This window comes from Pituophis catenifer, unplaced genomic scaffold (genome assembly GCF_029215685.1).
Source record: "Pituophis catenifer annectens isolate HBS135680 unplaced genomic scaffold, rPitCat1.0.hap2 SCAF_16, whole genome shotgun sequence".
Classification (NCBI taxonomy): Eukaryota; Metazoa; Chordata; class Lepidosauria; order Squamata; family Colubridae; genus Pituophis; species Pituophis catenifer.
The window spans coordinates 7,769,184-7,794,869 of NW_027256896.1; positions in this window are offsets into that span (position 1 = coordinate 7,769,184).

Genomic DNA, 25,686 nt, shown 5'->3' on the forward strand with positions numbered 1-25,686 from the left:
GGGAGGGAGGGAGGGAGGGAGGGAGGGAGAGAGAGAGAGAGAGAGAGAGAGAGAGATTTATACCCTCTGTTGGGCTTTGAATTTGTGTTCTGATTGGTTGTCAGACTCCCATGGGGCCATGCAGGGGTAACTTTGTAGGTTGTGTGTTTTTGAGTCCCAGGCTTGGTTGACTCTTGCTGGGTGATAATGTAATGAAAGGGCTTTGGGCAATTCCTACTATGGCTCTGCCTGAAGGAGGTAGATCTTTGTTATGTAGAATGGACTGGCCCAGGCCTTAATGGCCCATTAACAAAGATGTGGGGCTGAGTTTCTGCCTCCCTTTTAGGGGAAATATTCTGCCCCTTTAATATTTCCTAAAATATCTCATTTTCCTAAGAGAGGGGTGGGTGCTAGATTCCTAAAATCGGAAATAAATTTCTGGAGAATGCTCCTATCCAAAGAGTAGTCAAAAATGTCTAGGAACATCCTGTCTTTCGCGGAACACTGTCTTACATTCCTCCATGGTCTGTAGCTTCCCTGACGTCTCATTCCTCGATGCCTTCCCAAAGAAAGATCTCAAAGAGGACAGTCCTCTTCTAAAGCCTTCTCAGGTTAGGCAGCAGAAGCAGCCATAGAGGCTGCAAAGTATATAACAGGCAGGTTAATATCACCCCTGAAAGTGATCTGGGATTGGGTAATAAGCAAACCCATTTCCATGACGGGCTCCTTCTAAACAGTGCTGGGATTCAGCCGGTTTGGGCCAGTTCAGGAAAACTGGTAGTTAAATTGTTGTCTGGCTCTGCCCTGCCCCTTCCAGGAGTCCCTACATGCCCCATTTTGGCTCCCAGGTAAGTGCAGGGAGGCCTTCTGGGCCCAAAACAGAGGGGTGGATGGGCGGTGTCCCGGCGTGCCCCATTTTTGCTCCCAGGAGGCTTCACGGAGGCCTACTAGGCCCAAAGTGGGGCACAGGGGGAGGTGCGTCCCCCCGCAGCCCGTCTTTGCTCCCAGGGGGATGCAGGAGGCCAAGTGCTGCCTGCCACACCCCCTGGCCACGCCCACAATGGCCACGCCCACCCAGCCAGTCATTAGGGCAGAGAACCGGTTGTTAAATTATTTGAATCCCACCACTGCTTCTAAAGCATCTAAGAGGGAGTCTGGAGGCTAAACCATATGATGAACAGTTGAGGGAACTAGGTATGACTAGCCCGTCAAAGAAAAGGATTGGTGGGGGCGGCATGATAGCTGTCTTCCAGTACTTGAGGGGGTGTCACAGAAAAGAGGGGATTGACTTGCTCTCCAAAGCACCAGAGGGCAGGACAAGAACTAATGGGTGGAAGCTTGTTAAAGAGAGAACGAACCTAGAAGTAAGGAGAAATCTTCTGACAATGAATCAATGGAACAGCTGGCCTCCTGGAGTTGTGGGTGCTCCATTGCTGGAGGTTTTCAAGACTGGACAGCCATTTGTCTGGAATGGTGTAAGGTCTCCTGCCTTGGGCAGGAGGTTGGATTAGAAGACCTCTGAGGGAGAGGGAGGGGGAGAAGAGAAGGGGAGAAGAAAGGAGGAGAGGAAGAGTCCATCACATTACCAAAAGATCCAGAAAACTATTTCAGGACCGATGAAGAAATAGTTAAATGCTGAACCTCTCCAGAAACTATACATGAATTTTAAAAGATTTCTATGTGTATGTATATATGTATACCGTCCTACAAGCAGTGGTGGGATTCAACCGGTATAAAAACTGGTTCGCTGAGCGCGTGCTTTGCAAGCACACACTAGCTACACTTGCACGCGTGCCAAATGCATGCTCTGTGCACAGGCAGTGTGTCTGAAAACAGCTCTAAAACTTACCATCTACTGCAGCCCTGGTGAGTAAAACAGCTGAAGCGCAGCAATCCGCTCTGCCGCGCCTATCAGCTGGGCTTCAAACAAAGGGAATATAGGTCGGTATAGCATAGAGATGGGTGAGAGTGTCCACCTGATTATCGGAGCGAACCGGTTCGCTCTCAGCTGATTGTCAGAGCTACCGGTTCGCCTGAACCGGTCCGAATAGGCTGAATCCCACCCCTGCCTACAATTATCTCAACTTTACAAAAAGAGATAACCTTTTAAAGAAAAGGAATATAACTGTCATGAAAAAAGCAACAAGCTGCCCACACCCAAAAGGATGGATCCCTTTATCATATTCAAAGAATCTTTCTCCCTGCTGTTTTATAAACCTGACTCATTTACAACATCTTTGATCATTTTCTCTGAGAGCTTAGAGACTGAGAAAAATGTAAAGTTCTGTGCTGCAGATTTTGATAGATTTACCATATATATATATATATAGTTTTCTGTATTTCTGGAGGGAGGGACAGAGGAATACAACTGTTTTTCTAGCTATGTGCCACCATTTTGTGCAGTATACGAACCTTCCTGCAAACCGTTTGAGACAGAGAAGCGCAGAAATGTCCCGGGTTACCAAGAAATAGCAGACAGTGTTCCTTTGAAATCCATTCTTCTCTTTCCATTCTTCTCATGTCAGAGATCAAATCAGAGCTCAGTTGAGTAAGATCCAGCAAGATCAGACCTAAGAGTTGACAGAACTCAGCAAAACTTGACAGATCTGCGGTGGTGGACAAGAAGCTGCCATCACACATCAAAGGGAAGGTCATAAACCTTCTTCAGAAGTTTTGATTCACGTTTCCAAGTTCCTTTTATGCAACAACGGACAATTTGAGGGACAAGAAAATGCTTGTGACTGTATATTTTAGACCAACAAAGTGTGAAAACAATTCTCATCCTTTGTTGCTCACCCAAGTACTGTCAATTGGGAGTGCCAGGTAATTGGAGTGTCAGTCCGAGTGATTGACAGACTGTGATTTCTTATTAAGGTAAATGTAAAGGTTTTCCCGCACATGCGTGCTAGTCATTTCTGGCTCTAGGGGGCGGTGTTCATCTCCGTTTCAAAGCCGAAGAGCCAGCACTGTCTGAAGACGTCTCCATGGTCATGTGGCCGGCATGACTCAATGCCAAAGGCGCACGGAACGCTGTTCCCTTCCCTCCAAAGGTGGTCCTATTTTTCTACTTGCATTTTTTACGTGCTTTCGAACTTCTAGGTTGGCAGAAGCTGGGACAAGTAACATGAGCTCACTCCATTATGCGGCACTAGGGATTTGAACCGCTGAAATGCTGACCTTCTTATTGACAAGCTGAGCATCTTAGCCACTGAACAACTCTTTAAATTAGCAGCAGAAATGCCGACTGCACACACTTAAAAAAAATTAAGTATGAATGCTTGAAAAAAAAAAAGCTTGGCTGCTTTAAGGAACAGCAAAGGAATGCTGCGCTCACACTTGCCCAAGGCTGAAATGCTTTTTTCTGAACTGACTTCAAACAGGGCACCACTCAGGGGTGAAATGCTCCCAGTTCGGACCGGATTGCCTGATCCAGTAGCGATGGAGGCGGGTGGTTCAGAGAACCGGTAGCAAAAATCCCTGCCCCCCCCCACATTGCCCAGCTGAGCTGAGCAATCATCAGAGGCTATTTTTTCACTTTTAAAAGCATTTTTTCTACAACCTCTTTGGCCAAAGAAATGCTTTTAAAAGTTAAAAAAAAAAAAAACCCCTCTTCGGCCAAAGAACTTATAGAAAAAATGTTTTTAAAAGAAAAAAAAGCCTCTGCTGATCAGGCAAGTCAGCTGGGATCGTCAGAGGCTTTAAAAGCATTTTTTTAAACAACCTCTTCAGCCGAAGAGGTTGTTGAAAAAATGGTTTTAAAAGTAAAAAAAAAAAAAGTTGGCCACGCCCACTCAGTCATATTACCCCCCCCACCAAGCCACGCCCACAGAACTGGTATTAACCAATTTTACATTTCACCACTGGCACCACTGCAGTGGATATTTCAAAAGAGAAATAGTTCTCTGCTTCTTATAAATATTTATTTATTTACAGGCAGTCCTCGACTTACAACAGTTCGTTTAGCGATTGTTCAAAATTACAACGGCACTGAAAAAAAGTGACTGATGACCATTTTTCACACTTATGACCATTGTAGCATCCCTATGGTCACATGTTTTACATTTGGATGCTTGACTCACATTGATGACCGTGGCAGTTTCCCAGACTCACATGACCCCCTTTTGTGACCTTCTGACAAGCAAAGTCAGCATGGGGAAGCCAGATTCGGTTAACAACCGTGTTACTAATTTGACAACTGCCATGATTCACTTAACAAATTTGGCAAGAAAGGTCGTAAAATGGGGCAAAACTCCCTTGGCCAACTACTCACTTAACAACATAAATTTTGGGCTCAGTTGTGATCATAAGTTGAAGATTACCTTGATTACCTAGTTACGGACCCCAAAGAACTCAGCACACACAAAGTCCATACAAAACTTAGTTTACTAATTAAGGACTACTAATGAGCTTTCTTAGTAGTTGTTCGCACACAAGTACAGTTTAAATCAGTCTTTTTTGAAGAAGGGCTGTTAATTTAACTTCATTAATAGCTGAAAAGAATCCAAAGAATAATAACTCAATTCTGAGGCACAGTATTTCAGATAACCGTAATCTTACTGTGGTTGGCTGAATGCCCAGAAGCAATTTGCAGAAAAACTGACAAGAGAGAAACAAGACCCGAATCAAACGTTTCTGGAATCAAGACGCGAAGGAATATGAATGAAGTTGTTTCCTGAAAATTGCATCAGTCGTCATCCTTCCTTAAATAGGCTAGGGGAGTGGCCAATTAGCCCCAAGCCTTACTCTCGAGCAGACCTCCTCCTGAGGAGCCACTCCTGCGTTTATAACAGCTCTGTGCGCTCATGCATTGAGAAGAGGCTCCTCTTCTTCTTCCTCTTCACTTATGGAAGCTTCTGGAGGTTCTGAAGGCCCTGGCTGAATCCCCTCCTCTGGCACCACATCTTCTCCAGCCTCCTTATTGTCTGACTTGAGCGCCAGCTGCACAGGCTGCTGGCGCAGCACCACACCAGCCTCCTCGCTATCAGAATCAGCTACTAACTGCACAGGCCGCTGACGGGCCACAACATACCTCAATTAAATTTCTATACCACCTACTCTAACCTAAGTGACTCTGGAAGGTTTACAACAACAATTATTTATGTACGTAATTCTTTCTAGTTCTTGGACCTCGCTTTCTGCTGTCATGGCTTCCCCCGTGTGGCTTACTACACAGAGAAAAACGAGACCCATAAAGTATGTAGCACAAAAGGAAAGAGGAAGGAAGAGGAAAAATTCAGCTCCAAACACGAATAGTATAAAAATAACCACCAACCCATTCTTAACCATCTGGAATGGCCAATTCAGGCACAGGAGGCACCAAGCAAGATCTTATGAGACCTGGTGAAATTTCCTTCTGTCAGAGCATTTGCAGCGTGACTACTATTAGGAGACAACCCAGGAGCAAAACACAGCACACAGAGACTTAGACATTTAACTGTGGTTTATATACAAGACATCTACATAAATATATGTGGTTGGCAAATACTTGACAAGCAATCAATCTTCTTCTTAACTCTACACAGAGAACTCAGTAATGAATACTGGACAGAAGGAGAGAGAATACGCCCTCTCCTGGCTGCCTTTATAAACACCTCTTAAAGTGGTAAAACCTTTGTGGACCCCTTCGTAGTCTACAACCGGCAATACCAATGCTGATTCATCTTCATTGCATCAGCTTTACAGTTGCATCAGTTTTACAGCTGGTCAGCTCTTAAATCTCAATACCGTAACACCTTCTGATACAGTCTCAACCCTCCCCTTCCCCCCTTCCAATCACTCCTTCTTTTATTATCTGCTATTTTGGGATTTCATACCACAGAGAAAGGAAGTGATCTTCCCAGGTGCTCTTGAAGAAACTGAAAATAGCTCCTGCTTTGGGAAGGTGTCATTAGTATTAAAACAGGACAGCTCACATTTCCCCGTGAACGTGTCCTTCGCTGTGGGAAGATATTCTAAATTGGGGCTGATTTCTGAGCCGTTCCCAGTCTGCCCTGAGAAATGCAGATGAGGCCAGCTCTCCACCAGTGCTATAACAAATACAAATCTCCACTTCAAAGAGAGATCTGAGATTAACCTACAACGAAAAATGAGCTTTTCCTGAATTCTTTTTAATATGGGGGGGGGGGGGCACGTTTTGAGTTCTTAGAAAAGGAGATTTTTAAATAATTCAGCAGGACAAGCTTTAAAAAAAAAGAAAAGAAAAGTGGGGACGGCTGTTTAAGGTAATTCAGAAAAGGAGGGTTGATTAAAAAAACAAGAGTGAATTGGATGGAACAGTCCTAGCAATGCCCTTAAGGGAGCCTGTCTTCTATTATAATTGAGTTATTTGTTTACCCATATCTTTTGTTGTTTGATGATTGCTACCTCCAGTTGTGACTTCTCAGGGATGAATAGAAGCCCCTTGTCAAGTATTCAGGATCCAGCTGACACAATAACAGAAAAACAAAAGGAAGAACCATCCTTTATATATAGGGATGCGGTGGCTCAGTGGCTAAGAAGCTGAGCTTGTCGATCGAAAGGTCGGCAGTTCAGCGGTTCGAATCCCTAGCGCCATGTGACGGAGTAAGCTCCCGTTACTTCTCCCAGCTTCTGCCAACCTAGCAGTTTGAAAGCAGGTAAAAAATGCAAGTAGAAAAAGAGGGACCACCTTTGGTGGGAAGGTAACAGCATTCTGTGCGCCTTTGCTGTTGAGTCATGCCAGACACATGACCACAAAGATGTCTTCGGACAGTGCTGGCTCTTCGGCTTAGAAATGGAAATGAGCATCGGCCCCTAGAGTCGGGAACGACTAGCAGATATGTGCGAGGGGAACCTTTACCTTTTACCTTTATATACAGATTACCCTTTATGTTAGTTCACTCAGGAGGGAGCAATAGCAATTGCACTTAGACTTATATACCGTTCCATAGTGCTATACAACCCTCTCTAAATAGTTTACACTTTACAGAGTCAGCATATCACCTCTAACAACCTGGGACCTCATTTTACCAACCTTAGTAGAATGGAAGGTTGAGTTAACCTTGAACTGGTCTGGATCGAACTGCTGACTATCGGCAGAGTTAGCCTGCAACACTGCATTCTAGCCACTGTGTCACCAGGGTTCATAAAGCTTGATGAGGTTATCTCTTTCAATTCAAGTGTCACAAAGACTGAGTTCACATCCTGACCTATACCACAAACCATGGTTTACAAATGACAATAGCTAGAGACCGTGAGCCACATTATGGTTTAGTGTAGAGGTCTCCAACATGGCTTCTATATGCGCCATGCATATCTCATTTAGATGTAGGCTCCTTCATCAACTCACTTCATACACCACTTCTTTATTTTTTTTATTATTATTTTTTTTTATTATTATTATTTTACAAACATATGAAATCAATGCGTGAACAGTGTGGCACCAGGGTGTCCAACATTCTGATACAAATAAAACTAGTAAAATTAATCATAGTTATTAGATTTAATCAACTTATATGTTTCTAATAATGATACACAATTATAATGTTTTAATCTGTCATTATTCAATTATTCCATTATTCCATTATTCTCTTATTGTTCCTTTTATTTTATTATATAAATGAGTATACATTAACATTCCCCCTTCTCTTATTTCTATCACTTATTCTAACTTTTAATCGTATCACCTTTTACTAAACAAAAACATTTTCTTTCTATCCTACCTAACTTCTAATTGTGTCACCTACCTAGAAAAAAGAAAAGAAAATAAGGAGAGAGAAAAGGGAAAGCAAATCAAAACAACAACAGAGAAGAAAAATCATCTATCCATCATCCCTTGCCCGCTTCAATACTTTAATTGCTGTGCTTTAAAAAAAAAAAAACTTGCCTCCCAAATTCCTCTCCTGGATCTCTATCTCTGTCAGAATCTGCTTCTTGGCTGTTCAGTCTGGATATTTCTTTATTTATGTGTTGGATTTATATCCTGTTTCCATTTCAGGAGCATAAGGTAGTGGACAAGAGACGTTCTCCTCCTGATTTTTCCCCACAACAACGTGAGAAAGCATGAGGAACTAACCCACAGTCACCCAGGGACCCTTTATGACTAGAAAAATAGATCAGAGAAAGAAGAAGAAATTTAGGATAGTCACTCTCTAGTGATAGGATAGAGATAGGATAGGATAGGATAATACAGATAATCTTCTATGTATAACAATTCATTTAGTCACTGTTCAAAGTTACAATGGCGCTGAAAATAACTTAGGACCATGTTTCACACTTATGACCATTGCAGCATGCCCATAGTCATATGATCAAAATTCAGACGCTTGGCAAATGATTCGTCTTTATGACGATTGCAGTCTCCCGTGGTCGTGTGATCCCCCTTTTGCCACCTTCCGACAAGCAAAGTCAATGGGGAAACCAAATTCACTCAACGACCACATCGCTAACTTAACAACAGCAGAGATTCACTTAACAACCGTGGCAAGAAAGGTCATAAAATGGGGCAAAACTCACTTAATGAATTCTCACTTAGCCACAGAAGTTTCGGACTCAATTGTGGTCACAAGTCCTCTACAAGAACTACCTGTATAGATTTAGTCTGGCAAGATGCTGTCAATTGGGTGTAAGCAAATGAAGAAGTGAACTTTGGCTGGATTGTTCTTGGGTTTTGTCCGACAGGTTGTCAAGACTGGCCCTCCAGCTCCTCTGTCAAGGACATTTTGAATCCCACTTTCTCTAGGTAGCGTGGCTACTGGTGGGAACTGATAGGAAGAATAAGGGGACCACATTTTTTTTTTTTTAATTAGATTTATATGCCGTCCTTCTCCGGAGACTCAGGGCGGCTTACAATGCATTAAGCTTATTTCCTCTTATTAATGACTCACTTTGTTGTTGTTAGTTGTGAAGTCATGTCTGACCCATCGCAACCCCATGGACAATGTTCCTCCAGGCCTTCCTGTCCTCTACCATCCCCCGGAGACCATTAAAACTCACACTGACTGCTTCAGTGACTCCATTCAGCCACCTTGTTCTCTGCCGTCCCCTTCTTCTTTTGCCCTCAATCGTTCCCAGCATTAGGCTCTTGTCCAGTGAGTCCTTCCTTCTCATTAGGTGGCCAAAGTATTGGAGTTTCCTCTTCAGGATCTGGCCTTCTAAAGAGCAGTCAGGGTTGATCGCCTCTAGGACTGACCGGTTGGATCACCTTGCAGTCCAAGGGACTCGCAGGAGTCTTCTCCAGCACCATAGTTCAAAGGCCTCCATTCTTCGGCGTTCAGCCTTTCTTATAATCCAGCTTTCACAGCCATACATTGCAACTGGGGAAACCATAGCCTTGACTATATGCATTTTTGTTGGTAGGGTGATGTCTCTGCTTTTTAGTACTCTGTCTAACTTTGCCATACCTTTCCTCCCCAGAAGCAAGCGTCTTTTAATTTCTTGGCTTTAGTCCCCATGCACTGTGACCTTGGAGCCCAGGAAAATAAAATCTGTCACTACCTCCATTTCTTCCCCATCTATTTGCCAGGAAATTAAGAGGGCCGGGAGCCATGATCTTAGTTTTCTTAATGTTGAGTTTCAAATCAACTTTTGCACTCAATGACACACTAAAAGAATGCAAATGTCCAGCTTTGTCTGCAAGGACTATAAATCCTTTCATTCCCCACTATCCAGTCAGAGCTGAACAGGTTTCTTGGATGAAAAGCAAAACGCCTTCAAAGAAAAACCAGAAAGTTTAGTGGCCTCTTGAAAAAGTACCTTTGGGGCAACCATGACCTGGAGGACTGAGAATCTCTACACACATTCTTCTTATTTGTGCTTCGGGGCTTCCTTGCAGAAGAAAGACCATGCATGGAGAGATAGAAGCCCTTGAAAGATCATTACCTGGGTAGATTCACAATTGAACAAGTACATAGAGCTGGGAAGAATAAGCTTTATGACTGCTTTAGCTTCAGATCCCAAGCATAACAGCCTTTCTTGTTAAAAGTTAATGAAGCTGTTTATTGCAAGAAATTCAAATTACACACACGGAGGTGTGAACTACCTCTGAGAGCATCATTTGGGCCTCTATTTGAAAAGAAGTGTGCACATGTGTTATGTGTATGTTCATATTGTCTTGAAAATCAACCTTTCTACATCAGTCTATCCAGAAAGTGACTTGCTTAGACAAGAAATACCTTAGTCACAGAAGGGTCTCGCCGGACATAAAGAGCATGTACTTTATAAACCAAATTACACCAGGTTCTAGTACAAATGTTGCAGTGATGTCAACTCTGAACATTTCCGTAGCTTCCAGCATTAAAGCCTGATGTGGTTTGGTTTTTTTTCTCTCTAGCTGACTGAAGAATGCAAGCAATATAATACAATAAACATGAATTTTTTTCTCTTTGAAAGGAAGAGATTGGAATGAAAAAGCAATTACTTGCGTTTAGGCAGAGGAATAATCTCAGCAATTGCAGGAGAGCTGTAACCTCATTGTCCTTGAAAGAAACAAGATACCCATATGGTAGGTGCTTTAATATTGCTAATGTGATTTACCTGGGCATGGCAGGGCTTCCAAGCTCTCCTGCTGTGAACATGGAACATGCATTATCTCTACTTTCGTTTGCATTATTTTAGAATGTGTGTGTGTGTGTGTGTGTGTGTGTATGATGTATGAAATGTATGTATGTATGTATGTATGTATGTATGTATGTATGTATGTTATATATGTTTTTCTGTGTTTTTCTGTTGAAGCACCTGGTCTACCGCAACATGTTTGAGGGAGCATACTGCTTCCCTTTCGCCTTTCAGCTCCAATCCAGGAGCCCTCAAGCAGTTGTATTCATGACAAACTATTTTATACCAAATTAATATTTGCTGATAAAGAAATAAAGGGAGACTAGTATAGATCTATTTCAACCTATTTAGCTCTTCAGCAAATATAAATTATATATTCTTTTTAATTCATAGGCTCAAATGTATGATATTTTTGTAGTCAGGGTTTTTATATATATATATATATACACACACACACACACATACATACAAATATATATGATAGATAGATTAGAAAGATATATAGATATAGATATAGATATATAGATATGGATAAAGATATATAGATTAGATATAGATATAAAGGTAAAGGTTCCCCTCACACATATGTGCTAGTCATTCCCGACTATAGGGGGCGGTGCTCATCTCCGTTTCAAAGCCGAAGAGCCAGCACTGTCCGAAGACGTCTCTGTGGTCATGTGGCTGGCATGACTCAATGCCAAAGGCACACAGAATGCTGTTACCTTCCCACCAAAGGTGGTCCCTATTTTTCTACTTGCATTTTTTTACATGCTTTCGAACTGCTAGGTTGGCAGAAGGTGGGACAAGTTACAGGAGCTCACCCTGTTATGCGGCACTAGGGATTCGAACCGCTGAACTACCGACCTTTCGATCGACAAGCTCAGCATCTTAGCCACTGAGCCACCTCAGTCCCTTAGATATAGATATAGATATAAATATATAGATATTTGTTTTCTAAGGTTTTCGCGGGTGTTTGTATGTAGGTCTTTGGTTATTCGGGTTTTCTCCCACGTAAAATTGGAGGTTTCTTGGCAACGTTTCGACGAAGTCTCATTCGTCATCTTTAGGCTGGTGTTCTCGGCTTTGTGCTTCTAGGAGCAATGTGTGTGATTGCAGCTGCGATCACACACATTGCTCCTAGAAGCACGAAGCCGAGAACACCAGCCTGAAGATGACGAATGAGACTTCATCGAAACGTTGCCAAGAAACCTTCAATTTTACGTGGGAGAAAACCCGAATAACCAAAGACCTACAAATATATAGATAGATATATAGATAGATTAGATGATAGATAGATAGATAGATAGATAGATAGATAGATATAGAGATACACACACACACTAATACACACCTTGTTTCCTCTAAAATAAGACCCAACTGGAAAATAAGCCCCAGCATGATTTTTCAGGATGCTCGTAATATAAGCCCTACCCCAAAATTTAGCCCCAGTTAAGATTGTGCAATAATGCAAAGAACAGTATATACCAGTGATGGCAAACCTTTTCGGCACCAAGCATCAAAAAGGGAGCACTTCGTGCACACGTGTGCACTTCATGCACACTTTTCAGGACCGCAACCAAGAAGAGGAGCTGCCCGGAGGCATGCGTATGCCGGATAAGGTACTTCCAGTTACTGCCACACATGTGCACTCGACAATCAATTGGCTGGCACACATGGTCACACTGGAAAATGGAAGACCAGCTCTTTTGGTTTCTGGCACTGCCTCATGCACAAAGGCCCGCTGGTCAGCGAATGTGCATGTGTGCCAGAAACCCAGAAGAGGAACGGGCGACGCCACGCGTGCCAGGCGACATGGCTCCACGTGCCACTTCAAAAGTGGGGGGAGGGGGGGTTTGCACATGTGCGTGCCCACACCCATAATTCTATGCACCCCGCCCCCCATGCATGCGTGCATGACCCCCCCGCACTCCCCCCACTTTTGGCATGCGATGGCACAGTGGGCCTGGAAGGCCTGTGTTTTTTTTTTTTTTTAATTTGATTTATATGCCGCCCTTCTCCGGAGATTCAGGGCGGCTTACAGTGCGTTAAGCAATAGCCTTCATACTTTTGTATATTTTATACAAAGTCAGCTTATTGCCCCCACAATCCGGGTCCTCATTTTACCTACCTTAGAAAGGATGGAAGGCTGAGTCAATTATTAGGTTTTAATCCAAAATACAACATTAACATTCCATACATGGAGGGGCTAAAACCTTCCTTTAAAAACACACAAACCTGTGCCCCTCTAGAGCAGTTTCCCAATCTTGTTGACTTTAAGATGCATGGACTTCAAGTCCCAGAATTCCCTTCACGCAGTATGTCCCAGAATTCCCCAGCCAGCATAGTCCTACATGCTAGAAGTTATGGCTGCTTCTTTGACAAAGCTTATGTCTACCCTGTTTTCCCCAAAATAAGACATCCCCTGATAATAAGCCCAATCGGGCTTTTGAGCACATGGCAATAAGGCAAGGGTGAAATCCAGCAGGTTCTGACAGGTTCTGGAGAACCGGTAGTGGAAATTTTGAGTAGTTCGGAGAATCAGCAAATACCACCTCTGGCTGGCCCCAGAGTGGGATGGGAATGGAGATTTTGCAGTATCCTTCCCCTGGAGTGGGGTGGCAATGGAGATTTTGCAATATCCTTCCCTTGCCACGCCCACCAAGCCACGCCCACAGAACCGGTAGTAAAAAAAATTGGATTTCACCACTGCAATAAGGCCAAGCACTTATTTCAGGGTTCAAAAAACCATAAGACGGGGTCTTATTTTCGGGGAAACACGGTAGCAAATTAATTCTGGGACTTTCTGAAACAGCCCTTGATTCCTTTTTTTAAAAAAACTAGTTTATGGTATAAAATAGAAAAATACAAAAGAAAATAATAGGAAAAAATAGAGGCAGGAAAAGGGAAGGGAAAAATGTAGAAAAGAGGTGGGGAAGCATTGACTTCTGATTCTCTTTGGTGCACTAGAATAAGATAATAACATCAAACCTCAACTTTCACTTTTACATAATAATATAAAGTAGCCATTTCTATAACAACAAACCTATCTAATCGGTAAAGCCCCAAATCAAAATTTTATTTTTTTTCCACCTCAAGCATGAAGTCCAGAAGTGGTTTCCAAGTAGAAACAAAAATAATTGTATTTGTTTTCTTTAATCAAAGCAGTCAATTTAGCCATCTCTGCTAACTCCATCAACTTTTGCAGCCATTCGTCCATGGTGGGAACCCAGGCCCTGTTTCCTGACTTCCAGTGTGCTTTTGAATTTCTTTCTAATTTCTTTGAATGGATCTCTTTGAGTTTATGCTGCTGTTGGGAGGCACCAATATGAAACGGATGTTGGGATTAAAAATCTGCCTAGGCTCTTTTGAAGATTCCCTGGTTGTCAGAATCTGTGCTGAAAGGTCCATTGGAATATGGAATGTTTCCCAGCCCGTGGAAGGCACTTCAGAACACAGAATAACAGATTTGGAAGGGACCTTGGAGGTCTTCTAGTCCAATCTTTTGAGACAAATGGATCTTAAGGATGTGCCGTTGGCCTCTGCATTCCTAGCATTAAGAGACAATGATGTACCTTTTTCACCAGGTCTTTGACTGTGAGATGATTTTAGAATTAATTCTGAATTGTGTTTTTCACTTTGGGGAGTGGGGCGGTGGCCTAGAAGTGGAGCTCTCACCTCGCAATCAGGGGGCTGTGAGTTCGATCCTAGGTAGAGGCAGATATTTCTCTCTCTGGGCACAATGAGACCATATTTGCTGAACAAAACTCTGCATTGGCGACAGGAAGGGCATCTGACCATTAAAACTCTCACTAGCTCCATTCAGTTGCCCAGACTCCACCCCACAAGGGATTATGGAATCGTTAAAAAATGATGCTGATGTGTTTTTCATTTTTGGGATTCCCCCTCCCTTAAAAATGTGCTAGCTGCCTTGAATAGTTGCTAAAGCAATCTCAGTCATGCAACTGTCAAGCTTCAGCAAACTATATCGAGGAGGCATCTTAATAAAGCTGACATAAGATGTAAGAAATGCTCTTCCAGTAGACTGCACCAGTTTTACAAATCCCATTTTATCCTAGTCTATTGTGGAAACTCAGGCAGTGTGGTTAATTGATAGAGTGTCATACGACTCCCAAAACTTGGGTTGAATCAAAAGGGATTCATTTAACTGTTGGTAAATGGATTACAGGTTCACAGGATCCATTTCCCATAGTTGAGTTGCTGGATCAAAAAGTCTTTTCAAGTTAGCTTTCAACAGATCCAAGATTGAGGGTTTTATCATTTCAAGCCCTGGGTTCAAAGAGATTAAATTTCTAATTTTCAGATGATCCTGGATAAATTATGCGTGCAACAGGGCAGCCAGTGTATGTAATAGTGAGAGAGCCATACAAAGTGCTAAGTATCAAAAATAAATTAATAACAACTACAAAGAGTCAAACCCAGTTACACCATGTGCAGGCTGCTACATGAAGGATTGGAAAATAAATATATATTGACCCTTTCCTTCCCCAGACTGAATGAGATAAAGCAAAGGAATTAAATATTTCTGGGTTTTTTTTTTTCCTTCTACAGCAATGCAGAGAATTCTCAATAGGAAATTAACGATCTTATGTAATAGTCAAAAGCCATGTTTTCCAAACTTGGCAACTTGAAGATGATTGGACTTCAAGAAGTTGAAGTCCACACCTCTCAAACTTGCCAAGTTGGTCTAAAGCAGCATTTCTCAACCGTGGCAACTTGAAGATGTAAGGACTGCTGGCTAGGAAATTCTGGCAACTGAAATCCACAAACTATCAAGCTGCCAAAGTTGGGAAACGCTGATCTAAAGCAAGAGTTGGAGAGTATACAAAGTGAAAAGTATGCTTTATGTGACCAGTGATTTTTCCTGGCGTAGGTTGTTGAGGCTCTAGAAAAAGTTCAGAGAAGAGCAACCAGGGTGATTAGGGGACTGGAGACTAAAACGTATGAAGAACAGTTATAGGAAAGAAAGGGAAAAGGGGAGGAAGAAAGAGAGGGGAAACAAGAGTAGGAGAGAAGGTTAGAAGGGAGGAAGAAGGGAGGTGTGGGGGAAAGGAAGAGGAAGGAGAGGAGGAGAGGAGGAAAGAAGAAAGTAGAAGAGTAGATGGAAGAGGGGAGGGAAAGGAAAGAGAGGAGAGGGAGAAGAAGGATTGTTGTAAAACAAAGGAGATGAAATGGTAGAAGAGCAACCCCGAATAGAATTAAATTGTTTAGGATGAAGATTGTATTAGTATGAAAGTTAAAAGAAATTATGTATGTTAGATAAGAAATTGTACATTTAAGATATGTTTATGAGAAAAAATAAAATAAAAAAACTTTTTCAAAAAAAAAAAGAACAGTTTCAGGAACTGGGCATGGCTAGTCTAGTGAAGAGAAGGACAAGGGGAGAGATGATAGCAGTCTTCCAATATTTGAGGGGCTACCACAGAGAGGAAGGGGTCAAGCTATTTTCTAAGGCATCTGAAAGGCCAGACAAGGAATAATGGATGGAAACTGATCAAGGAGAGATTCAACCTGGAAATAAGGAGAAATTTTCTGACAGTGACAGCAATCAACCCATGGAACAGAAGTTGCCTTTGGAAGTTGTGGGAGCTTCATCACTGGAGGCTTTCAAGAAGAGGCTGGACTGCCATCTGTCAGAAATGGTGTGGGGTCTCCTGCTTGGGCCGGGGGTTGGACTAGATGACCTACAAGGTCCCTTCCAACTCTGTTAATCTGTTAAAGTTGGCCAAGTCTATATCATAGCGGCCTTAATGGGAAGAATCTTAATCAAATAAACACAATTTTCAGGATGTCATGTTCTGTTTTCCTCCTTTGTCACCTTGAGGGATGGAAGAATGCAGTAGCCACCACAAGTTTTAAAATGATATTTTAAAACGAAAATAGGCAGATTTACAGCGTGGAATGCAATTTCATTACCTTATTTTAAATCCAAGACCCCATTCTAGTCAAAAATATAACAATGGGTGGATGAGAGGTGACGGTCAAAACGGGACACGTTGTTTCGTATTGCATGCAAACATGTTTTTATCTATTTATTCCTAGCTCCGGGATTGAACGAAAGTCAGAAAATAACATCAACGTTTGGAAGCAGCATCTAAAACTGGCCTCTTCTTCACCTTTAATAGAAAATCCTAGTATTTAACTTTTGAAGGGCAATGTTTCTAGACAGGATATTTCGTTTGTTTTCCCCAAGGTCAAGGCAAATTATTAAAACACACACACACACACACACACACACACACACACACACACACACACACACACAAACTGCCATTTTTCCAACAGAGACTGTTATTGTCATGCCACAAATTGAAAACCAAAACCTCTTGTGTGTGAAGCTTTGTTTCGATTTTAGATGGTAGACCCGTTGCAGCTACAGGGATGTCCATAATCCCAAAATTGTGGCTCCAACAATGGGAGGGCTGCTGGGGGTTCGCAAGGATTCAGGAGAATCTCTAGCTAAGATTCTGTGCAGTTCAGAGAACCCCCAAATCCCATTCCTGAGTGGCCCTTCCCACCCTGCCCCGTCCCTCCCAGGAGTCCCCACACGGGCCATTTTGGATGCAGATAAGTGCAGGGCGCGCGCGGAGGCTCAGACAGGGCAAAAAACAGGCCTACCGGAAGTTTGGGAAGGCCGGAAACGGGACCATTTCCAGCCTCCAGAGGGCCTCCGGAACCTGGGGAGGCTGTTTTTTGCCATTCTGAAGGCTCGAGGAAAGCGTCTGGAGCCCAGGGAGGGCAAAAATGCCCCCACACCGCCGTGGTGCAGGAGGCCGACTAGGCCACGGCCCATCATGGCCACGCCCACCAGCAACCGGGCAGAGAACCCCTTGTTAAAAATTTTGAAGCCCACCCCTGGCTCCAACCTCCCCTCCCCTCTGCCAATTTCCTTCTTTGCCAGGGCTAAAATGGCCTTTAAAATTGTGCTTCTCTCTCTAAATACAGCAACCGGCAACTTTTCACACGCTACTTCACTCTGCCTTAGTTAGGTCAATTCTTATTTTTATTTTTTGGATTCGAGACCCCTCCCCAATCATGGTGGAGGGGAAAGTATGATGAGCGCTATCCACCCCAGCCAGGGGACCCAAATACATTATTTTCCATTTGTTCTTTTTGGAAGGCAGTGTTCATCAAAACTGACAACAGCCATTGTTAGAAATACTAGAGAAAGTGCAAGCCTCCCCTACAATGTCCCCCTCCTTCTTGCCGGTTTTGTGACATTTCACAGAAAGATGTGTGGTCAATGTTTCACGTAGTTCATTTTTCACCACAGAAGTAATAGCAGTTCCCATTAACGTCTTGACCTTTCCGGTAGAAGTCTTTACTAGGAAGTTTGAAAGGTTCGTTTGGCTTTCTTTCTTTCTTTCTTTCTTTCTTTCTTTCTTTCTTTCTTTCTTTCTTTCTTTCTTTCTTTCTTTCTTTCTCTTTCCTTCCTCTTCTTCTTCCTCTTTCTTTCTCTCTCTCTTTTTCTTTCTCTTTCTTTCTTTCTTTCTTTCTTTCTTTCTTTCTTTCTTTCTTTCTTTCTTTCTTTCTTTCTTTCTTTCCTTTTTCTCCCTTCCCTCTTCTCTCTTTTCTTTCCTTCCCTCACTCTTTTCCTCCCTTTCTCTTTCTTTTTACACTCTTCCTTTCCTTCTTCCATCCACGCTTCCCACCTGTTTCTCTTTGCCCCAAGCTACATTAAACAATAATAATAATAATATGGGACAAAGAGAAACTTGGACAGGTAGGGAGGGTGGAAAGGAAGGGTCCTTCCTTTCCTCCCTCTCTTTCTCTTTCTCTTTCTCCTCTTTCTCTTTCTCTCCTTCCTTCCTTCTTTCTTTCTTTCTTTCTCTCTTCTCTCCTCCCTCTTTTCTTTCCTTCCGTCCCTCTTTTCCTTCCTTTTCCTTCCTTTTTACATTCTTCCTTTCCTTTCTTTCCTCCATCCATTCCTCCCACCTGTTTCTCTTTGTCCCACACTACATTAAACAAATAAAAAATAATATGGGACAAAGAGAAACTTGGACAGGGAGGGAGGGAGGGAAGGATGGATCCTCCCTCCCTCCCTTCTTTCTCTTTCTCTTTCTCTTCTCTCTTTCTCTTTCTCTTTCTCTTTCTCTTTCTCTTTCTCTTTCTCTTTCTCTTTCTCTTTCTCTCTCTCTCTCTCTCTCTCTCTCTCTCTCTCTCTCTCTCTCTCTCTCTCTCTCTCTCTCTTTCTTTCTTTCTTTCTTTCTTTCTTTCCTTCCTTCCTTCCTTCCTTCTTTTACTTTTTCTTTCTCTTTCTTTTCTTGCTTATTGACTCAAGGTCAGTTCTAAATTATTTTCAGTTTGGAAGGAAAAACACTGCTTAATAAATAGAAGTGATGAAGGGAATCCAGTCCTTTTCCTATTTATATATTTTAATATACATATACATACACACAAAGAGATACACACACATACATATTGTATATGTATGTATGTATGTATGTATGTATGTGTGTGTGTGTATACACACACACACACACACATACACAGTATTATATAAACAGAAATTATCTTCTTACATACAAACCAGTTAGGATTTGTGTCTCTTGTGTGAGTGTCTGTGTGATGCGTGTATGCATTATGGAGGTGGGGGTAGCGTGCGAGATTTTCGCAGCAAAAAGTGATTAAACGCATTTGCAAAGTGAGGCTATCAGTTCCCAAGCTACCTAACATCAATTAAAGGAGGGCAAATTAAATCGATGTTCTAATTCCATGAAATTAATGGTAACTTTTTTTTTTAAATAGATGTTACAACATTTCCCTGAGGTCCTGTAATAAATTCTCATCCCAGCCATTCATACAGGAAGCAAACGGTTCTAGCTTTTGCAGTATTTAAAGAAAACACAACAAACCCTGATAAGAAATGACCCTAGGAGCAGACCCCAAGCCAGATATGAACAATAAAATCTAATGAATATTTGCTTCAAAGGACAGCCCAGAGGAAACCATTCTTGGTCAGCAATATTTTTAGTTGATGTTGGAAATACAACAACCCTCTTCTGTGCAATGAAGAATGGGAAAACAGAATAACAGAGTTGGAAGGGACCTTGGAGGTCTTCTAGTCCAACCCCCTGCTTAGGCAGGAAACCCTACATCACTTCAGACAAATGGCTATCCAACATCTTCTTTAAAACTTCCAGTGTTGGAGCATTCACAACTTCTGGAGGCAAGTTGTTCCACTGATTAATTGTTTTCACTGTCAGGAAATTTCTCCTTAATTGTGGGTTGCTTCTCTCCTTGATTAGTTTCCACCCATTGCTTCTTGTCCTGCCCTTAGGTGCTTTGGAGAATAGCTTGACTCCCTCTTTTTTGAGGCAGGCCCTGAGATATTGGAACACTGCTATCCTGTCTCCCCTAGTCCTTCTTTTCATTAAACTAAGACATACCCAGTTCCTTCAGCTGTTCCCAGTGCAGAGGTGGGTTTCAGCAGGTTCTGACCAGTTCTGGAGAACCGGTAGTGGAAAGTTTGAGTAGTTCGGAGAACCGGTAGTAAAAATTCTGACTGGTCCTGCCTCCATCTATTCTCTGCCTCCCAAATCCCAGCTGATCTGGAGGAAATTGGGATTTTGCAGTAACCTTCCCCTGGATTGGGGAGGGAATGGAGATTTTACAGTATCCTTCCCTGCCACGCCCACCAAGCCACACCCACAGAACCGTTAGTAAAAAAAAATAAAACCCACCACTGCTCCAGCCCCCTAATCACCTTAGTTGCTCTTCTCTGCACTCTTTCTGGAGCCTCCACATCTTTTTTACATCGTGGCGACCAAAACTGGATGCAGGATTCCAAGTGTGGCCTTACCAAGGCATTATAAAGTGGCATTAACACTTCAGGTGATCTTGATTCTATCCCTCTGGAATAGGAATGTATCTGTATATGTTTGGACGGACACACACAATTTTAATATCGGATCAGGGTACATAGGAATGATATTAACATCCCAAGGCCCTGCTCATTCTGGTCAATGCCAACCTCTCAAAAATAATGTGCAATCCAGATGTTCCTATTTACTAGGGGCATTTTATGGGACTGGCTCCTGTTGAATCTCTAGAAGGGAAGCTTCAGAGGAGACAAGCCATCTGTCCATCATTAAGATAAATCTTCTCCCATTGTGCTTTTTCATAGTGTGGGGGGGGGACACAGGCAGCTACAGAAGCTTCAAACAGAAAACATATGATTAGCAACAACACCTTCTGCCAATTGTCAAATAATCAAGCAAAAAGACCCCTGCTAAGAGACAGTCTAAAGAAATTCTCCAGCATCCTGAGAATAAGATCAGAATACAGAACAGGTGAGAAATTGTGGGGCAGATGTTGGCACAGCACTATTAATTATGATGCATCATTTCATGTTCTACAAAAGACTGGTGAGATGGCCTCCTCCTCCCCCCCCACCCTTTCTGGAGAGGCTTCCATTTTGTGGCCTCTCTAAATTTAACCATGGTCAGCTTGGCCTACAACTTGCAATATTATCCAATAGAACAAATAGCTCCCCTTCCCCCTAATTAATTTTGGACAGGGAATGACGCTGGTCTTCCATTTCAATCAGAAGAATATCTTGCACTTTTGAAAGCAAAACCACGGATGGAATTGTAAACAGATATGAAAGTTGCTGCTTTTGAAAAAACAGTTGGAAGCTTTTGAAAAATTAATTGTTCCTTGGAGGGTCATAGTGCCTGGTAAATTAAGCCCTTGTTGGAATGTCTACACACCCAGTTTTCTCCTTCTTATTGACTACTTTGTTCTGGGAGGGAGGGAGGGAGGGAGGAAGGAAGGAAGGAAGGAAGGAAGGAAGGAAGGAAGGAAGGTAGGTATGTGTCTAGTGTATATTTTTCTGTATGAAAATGGCTTGTACAGTATATATAGATGTGGATCAATTCACTTTGTAAAGGAGCACCTTATTTTATAGCAAATTGACTTTAGTAGTTATTAATTCAGGTATCTATCTATTATCTGTCTATCTGTCTATCTGTCTATCGGTCTGTCTGTCTGTCTGTCTGTCTGTCTATGATCTTTCTTTCTTTCTTTCTTTCTTTCTTTCTTTCTTTCTTTCTTTCTTTCTTTCTTTCTTTCTTATTTATTTTTATATACCGCCCCCACTCCCGAAGGACTCGGGGCAGTGTACAGCCAATTAAAAACACAAAATACAACAACAGTTTTAAAATAGTTAAAAGTATTAAACAATTTTGGCCAGAATTTAAAACCCAAAATTAAAACACCAATTTAAAAATCATTTACATAGATAGCCCAGCCTGGCGGAACAACATGGTTTTGAGGGCACAGCGAAACACACGGAGGTCAGAGAACTTGCGTATTTCCAGGGGCAGTTCGTTCCAAAGGGCAGGAGCTCCCACAGAGAAGGCCCTTCCCCTGGGTGTCGCCAGCCGGCATAACTTGGCCAATGGCACCCTGAGGAGTCCCTCTCTGTGGGAGCGAATTGGCCGGTGGGAGGCTACTGGTGGCAGAAGTCGGTCTCGAAGGTATCCAGGTCCTGAGCCATGGAGCTCTTTAAAGGTGGTAACCAACACCTTGAATCGCACCCGGAAGACCACTGGGAGCCAGTGCAGCTCGCGCAGGAGAGGTGTCACATGGGCGCAATGAGTATCTATCATCTATCTATCATCTATCATCTATCATCTATCATCTATCATCTATCATCTATCTTTCTATCTACCTTTCTATCTATCATCTATCATCTATCTATCTATCTATCTATCTATCTATCTATCTATCTATCTATCTATCTATCATCTGTCTGTCTGTCTGTCTGTCTATCATCTATCATCTATCTGTCTATCTGTCTGTCTGTCTGTCTATCTATCTATCTATCTATCTATCTATCTATCTATCATCTATCATCTGTCTGTCTATCTGTCTATCTGTTAATCTAATCTAATCTAATCTAATCTAATCTAATCTAATCTAATCTAATCGGCTCTGCTTTTTGGGAGAGTGTGACTTCAAGCTAGTATACATACCAGTTTGTTCCAGATCCAATTCAAGGTCTTGGTTATAACCTTTAAAACCTATGATGGCATAGGATCAGGCTACTGTATCTGAGGAATTGTCTCGTCCCTATTTCTTTTTTTTTTTTATTGAAAAAGTTTTAAAACAAACACAATTTCCCCACAACCCTCCCTCCCAACCCCCCCTCCCCCTCCCCGACTTCCCAGAGCAGAACACAAGGTATTTCTATTGACCTTTAACAATAAACTAAATTGCATAACCAATCATTAAACTAACACCCCCTAAAAAAAAATTCTTAACCCCCCATATATAAAATCCTATTTCTTAAACATAATACTTCTAATATCACTTATATAACGCTTATACAATTAAAAGAGATCATTCATAAGCTATTTGATATTTTTTGGTCTGATACTTATTTTGTATATAATCAATCCATCTTCTCCAGTCCTGTATATACCTTCCTTGTGTGTGATCCTTCAGATATGCTGAATTTTTAGCCATTTCAGCTAAATTAGTTACTTTCAATATCCAATCATCCATAGTAGGCAAAAAGTCCTTCTTCCAGTGTTGTGTTACCAACAATCTTGCTGCTGTTATCAAGTTCAAAATCAATTTAGTCTCTGCAACTGTACAGTCCGTAGTTATGGAATTGTCTCGTCCCTATTTCATTGACCTATCCCACCCAATCTTATGTCATGGACTCCATCAGTTAAAGAATTTTGGGGTCTAGGAAGAGAACCTTCTCTTCTCTTGTCCTTGCCATAGGGAACATTTTATCCCAGAAGTGAAGTGTGCCCTCACCCTTTTGCTCACCCAGAAAAATATCAAGACCTGGCTCTGTAAGCTGACATGGAGGTCAAAGAATGTCACACTGTCAGAGCATTTGCAGCGTGACTACTATTAGGAGACAACCTAGGAGCAAAACACAGCACACAGAGACTTAGACATTTAACAGTAGTTTATATACAAGACATATAGAGAAATATACATGGTTGGCAAATACCTGACCAGCAATCAATCTTCTTCTTAACTCTACACAGAGAGAGAACTCAGCAATGAATATCAGACACAAGGAGAGAGAATACGCCCTCTTCTGGCTGCCTTTATAAACACCTCTTAAAGTGGTAAAAACTTTTGTGGACTACAACCGGCAATACCAATGCTGATTCATCTTCATTGCATCAGTCTTACAGTTGCATCAGCTTTACAGCTGGTCAGCTCTTAAATCTCAATACCTTAACACACATAACTCTGGAATGGTTGGAAGTCTGAGAGTGCTCCCCCCCCATCTTTTTAAAACTCTTGTAATTGTTAATGTTTAAACCTAGTTTTAATTCTATTTTAAACATTACTTTTTATTATGTTTTATAGTTTTTATTTGTAAATCACCCAGAGTTACTCAGAGGTGATGGGCGGGGAAGAAATTTGATAGATAAAAGTCTGTGCAGATATGAACGTGCATACATAAACATTTCACATGTTACAGGTTTGTTCTTTGATGGATATCTCCATCACTGGTTTTAAGTGAAGCTGGCAATTCTCAGTAGGTATGAAGGAACAGCTGGTATGACATGAGCCATCAGGATCTGATGGATCTTCTGTGCTCCTACAGAAAACCCAATTACTTGCACTCTGATAAAGGTGACTTCATCTATGAGCAGCATCTGAGCAGAGGCTGAACCTGGACAATCAGGATATCTGCTAATATGAATCTGGTTTCTGATAGCGAGAACAATTAACCAAGGGGACAGTTTGCCTCCCAGAGTTGTGGGTGCTCTATTCCTAGATGTTTTCAAGAAAAGATGGACAGCCATTTGTTTGGGATTTAGATTTTAGATTAACAGAGTTGGAAGGGACCTTGTAAGTCACCTAGTCCAGAGGTCACCAACCGGTGCTCTGTGGACCACTGGTGGTCTGTGAGAAAATTTTGGTGGTCTGCGGCGCAACCAGGTGGAGGAGCTGCTCCGGGATGACCAGTCCTGTGACTAGAGCTCTGAAATATGGGACCTGCCAGGCAGCTTTTGGTGGGGCTGGAAATCTCCGCCATAGAGGGAGGTTCATGCAACTTGCAACTTTGCAGGAGGTGCAATGTGCAAGGAGTAGTGCAGCCCTCACCGGCTGGAACAAGGTAATGGTGCTGTTGCAGCAAGGGTGGATGGGTGGAGGTGGGGGCGCAGGCGGGCTGAAGCAACGTGTCTTTCCTCTGCTCTTTTGTCCCCCTACTGTGCCTTCTTGTTGGCTGAACCCACCACTGGCCGGTCCGGCCCTCACCCTCCCCTCCCACTCACTCCTTGCCTGGCCTGAGAAGGGAAGGGCGGGGGATGGAGATTCGCTCCATATTCCAGAGTGGGAGTGAAGCTTCATCTCGCGAGCATTTCTTCTTTGTTGGTGCTGTGCAACCTGGAGACGTGTGACTTCCTCTCCGCCCCAAGACACTGGCTGGCCGTGAGATGAGAGAGAGAGAGAGAGAGAGAGAGAGAGAGAGAGAGAGAGGGAGGGAGGGAGAGTGAGAGAGAGATATGAGAGAGAAAGATACTGAGAGAGAGAGAAAGAGATGAGAGAGAGAGTGACTGAGAGAGAAAGAAAGAGAGAGATGTGTGAGAGAGAGAGTGACTGAGAGAGAAAGATACTGAGAGAGAAGGAGAGAGATGGAGAGAGATGAGAGAGAGAGAGAGAGAGAGAGAGAGAGAGAGAGAGAGAGAGAGAGAGAGAGAGAGATGAGAGATCCCGGTGTTTTGTTTTCTGTGGGAAATGGGTCCAAATGGCTCTTTGAGTGTTTAAGGTTGCAGAAGCACTGGGAGTCCAGGTGCTTCAGCGAGTGGCACGCTGGATTCATATTATTGGTCCACGGGATTTAAAATTATGAATTTAGTGATCCCTGAGGTCTAAAAGGTTGGTGACCCCTGATCTAGTCCAACCCCTGGCCCAAGTAGGAGACCCTACACCATTTCTGACAGATGGCAGTCCAGTCTCTTCTTGAAAGCTTCCAGTGATAAAGCTCCCACAACATCTGAAGAAAACTTCTGTTCCATGGGTTGGTTGCTCTCACTGTCAGACAATTTCTCCTTATTTCCAGGTTGAATCGCTCATTGATCAGTTTCCATCCATTGTTCCTTCTCTGGCCTTTCAGGTGCTTTAGTAAATAGCTTGACCCCTTCCTCTCTGTGGCAGCCCCTCAAATATTGGAAGACTGCTATCATGTCTCCC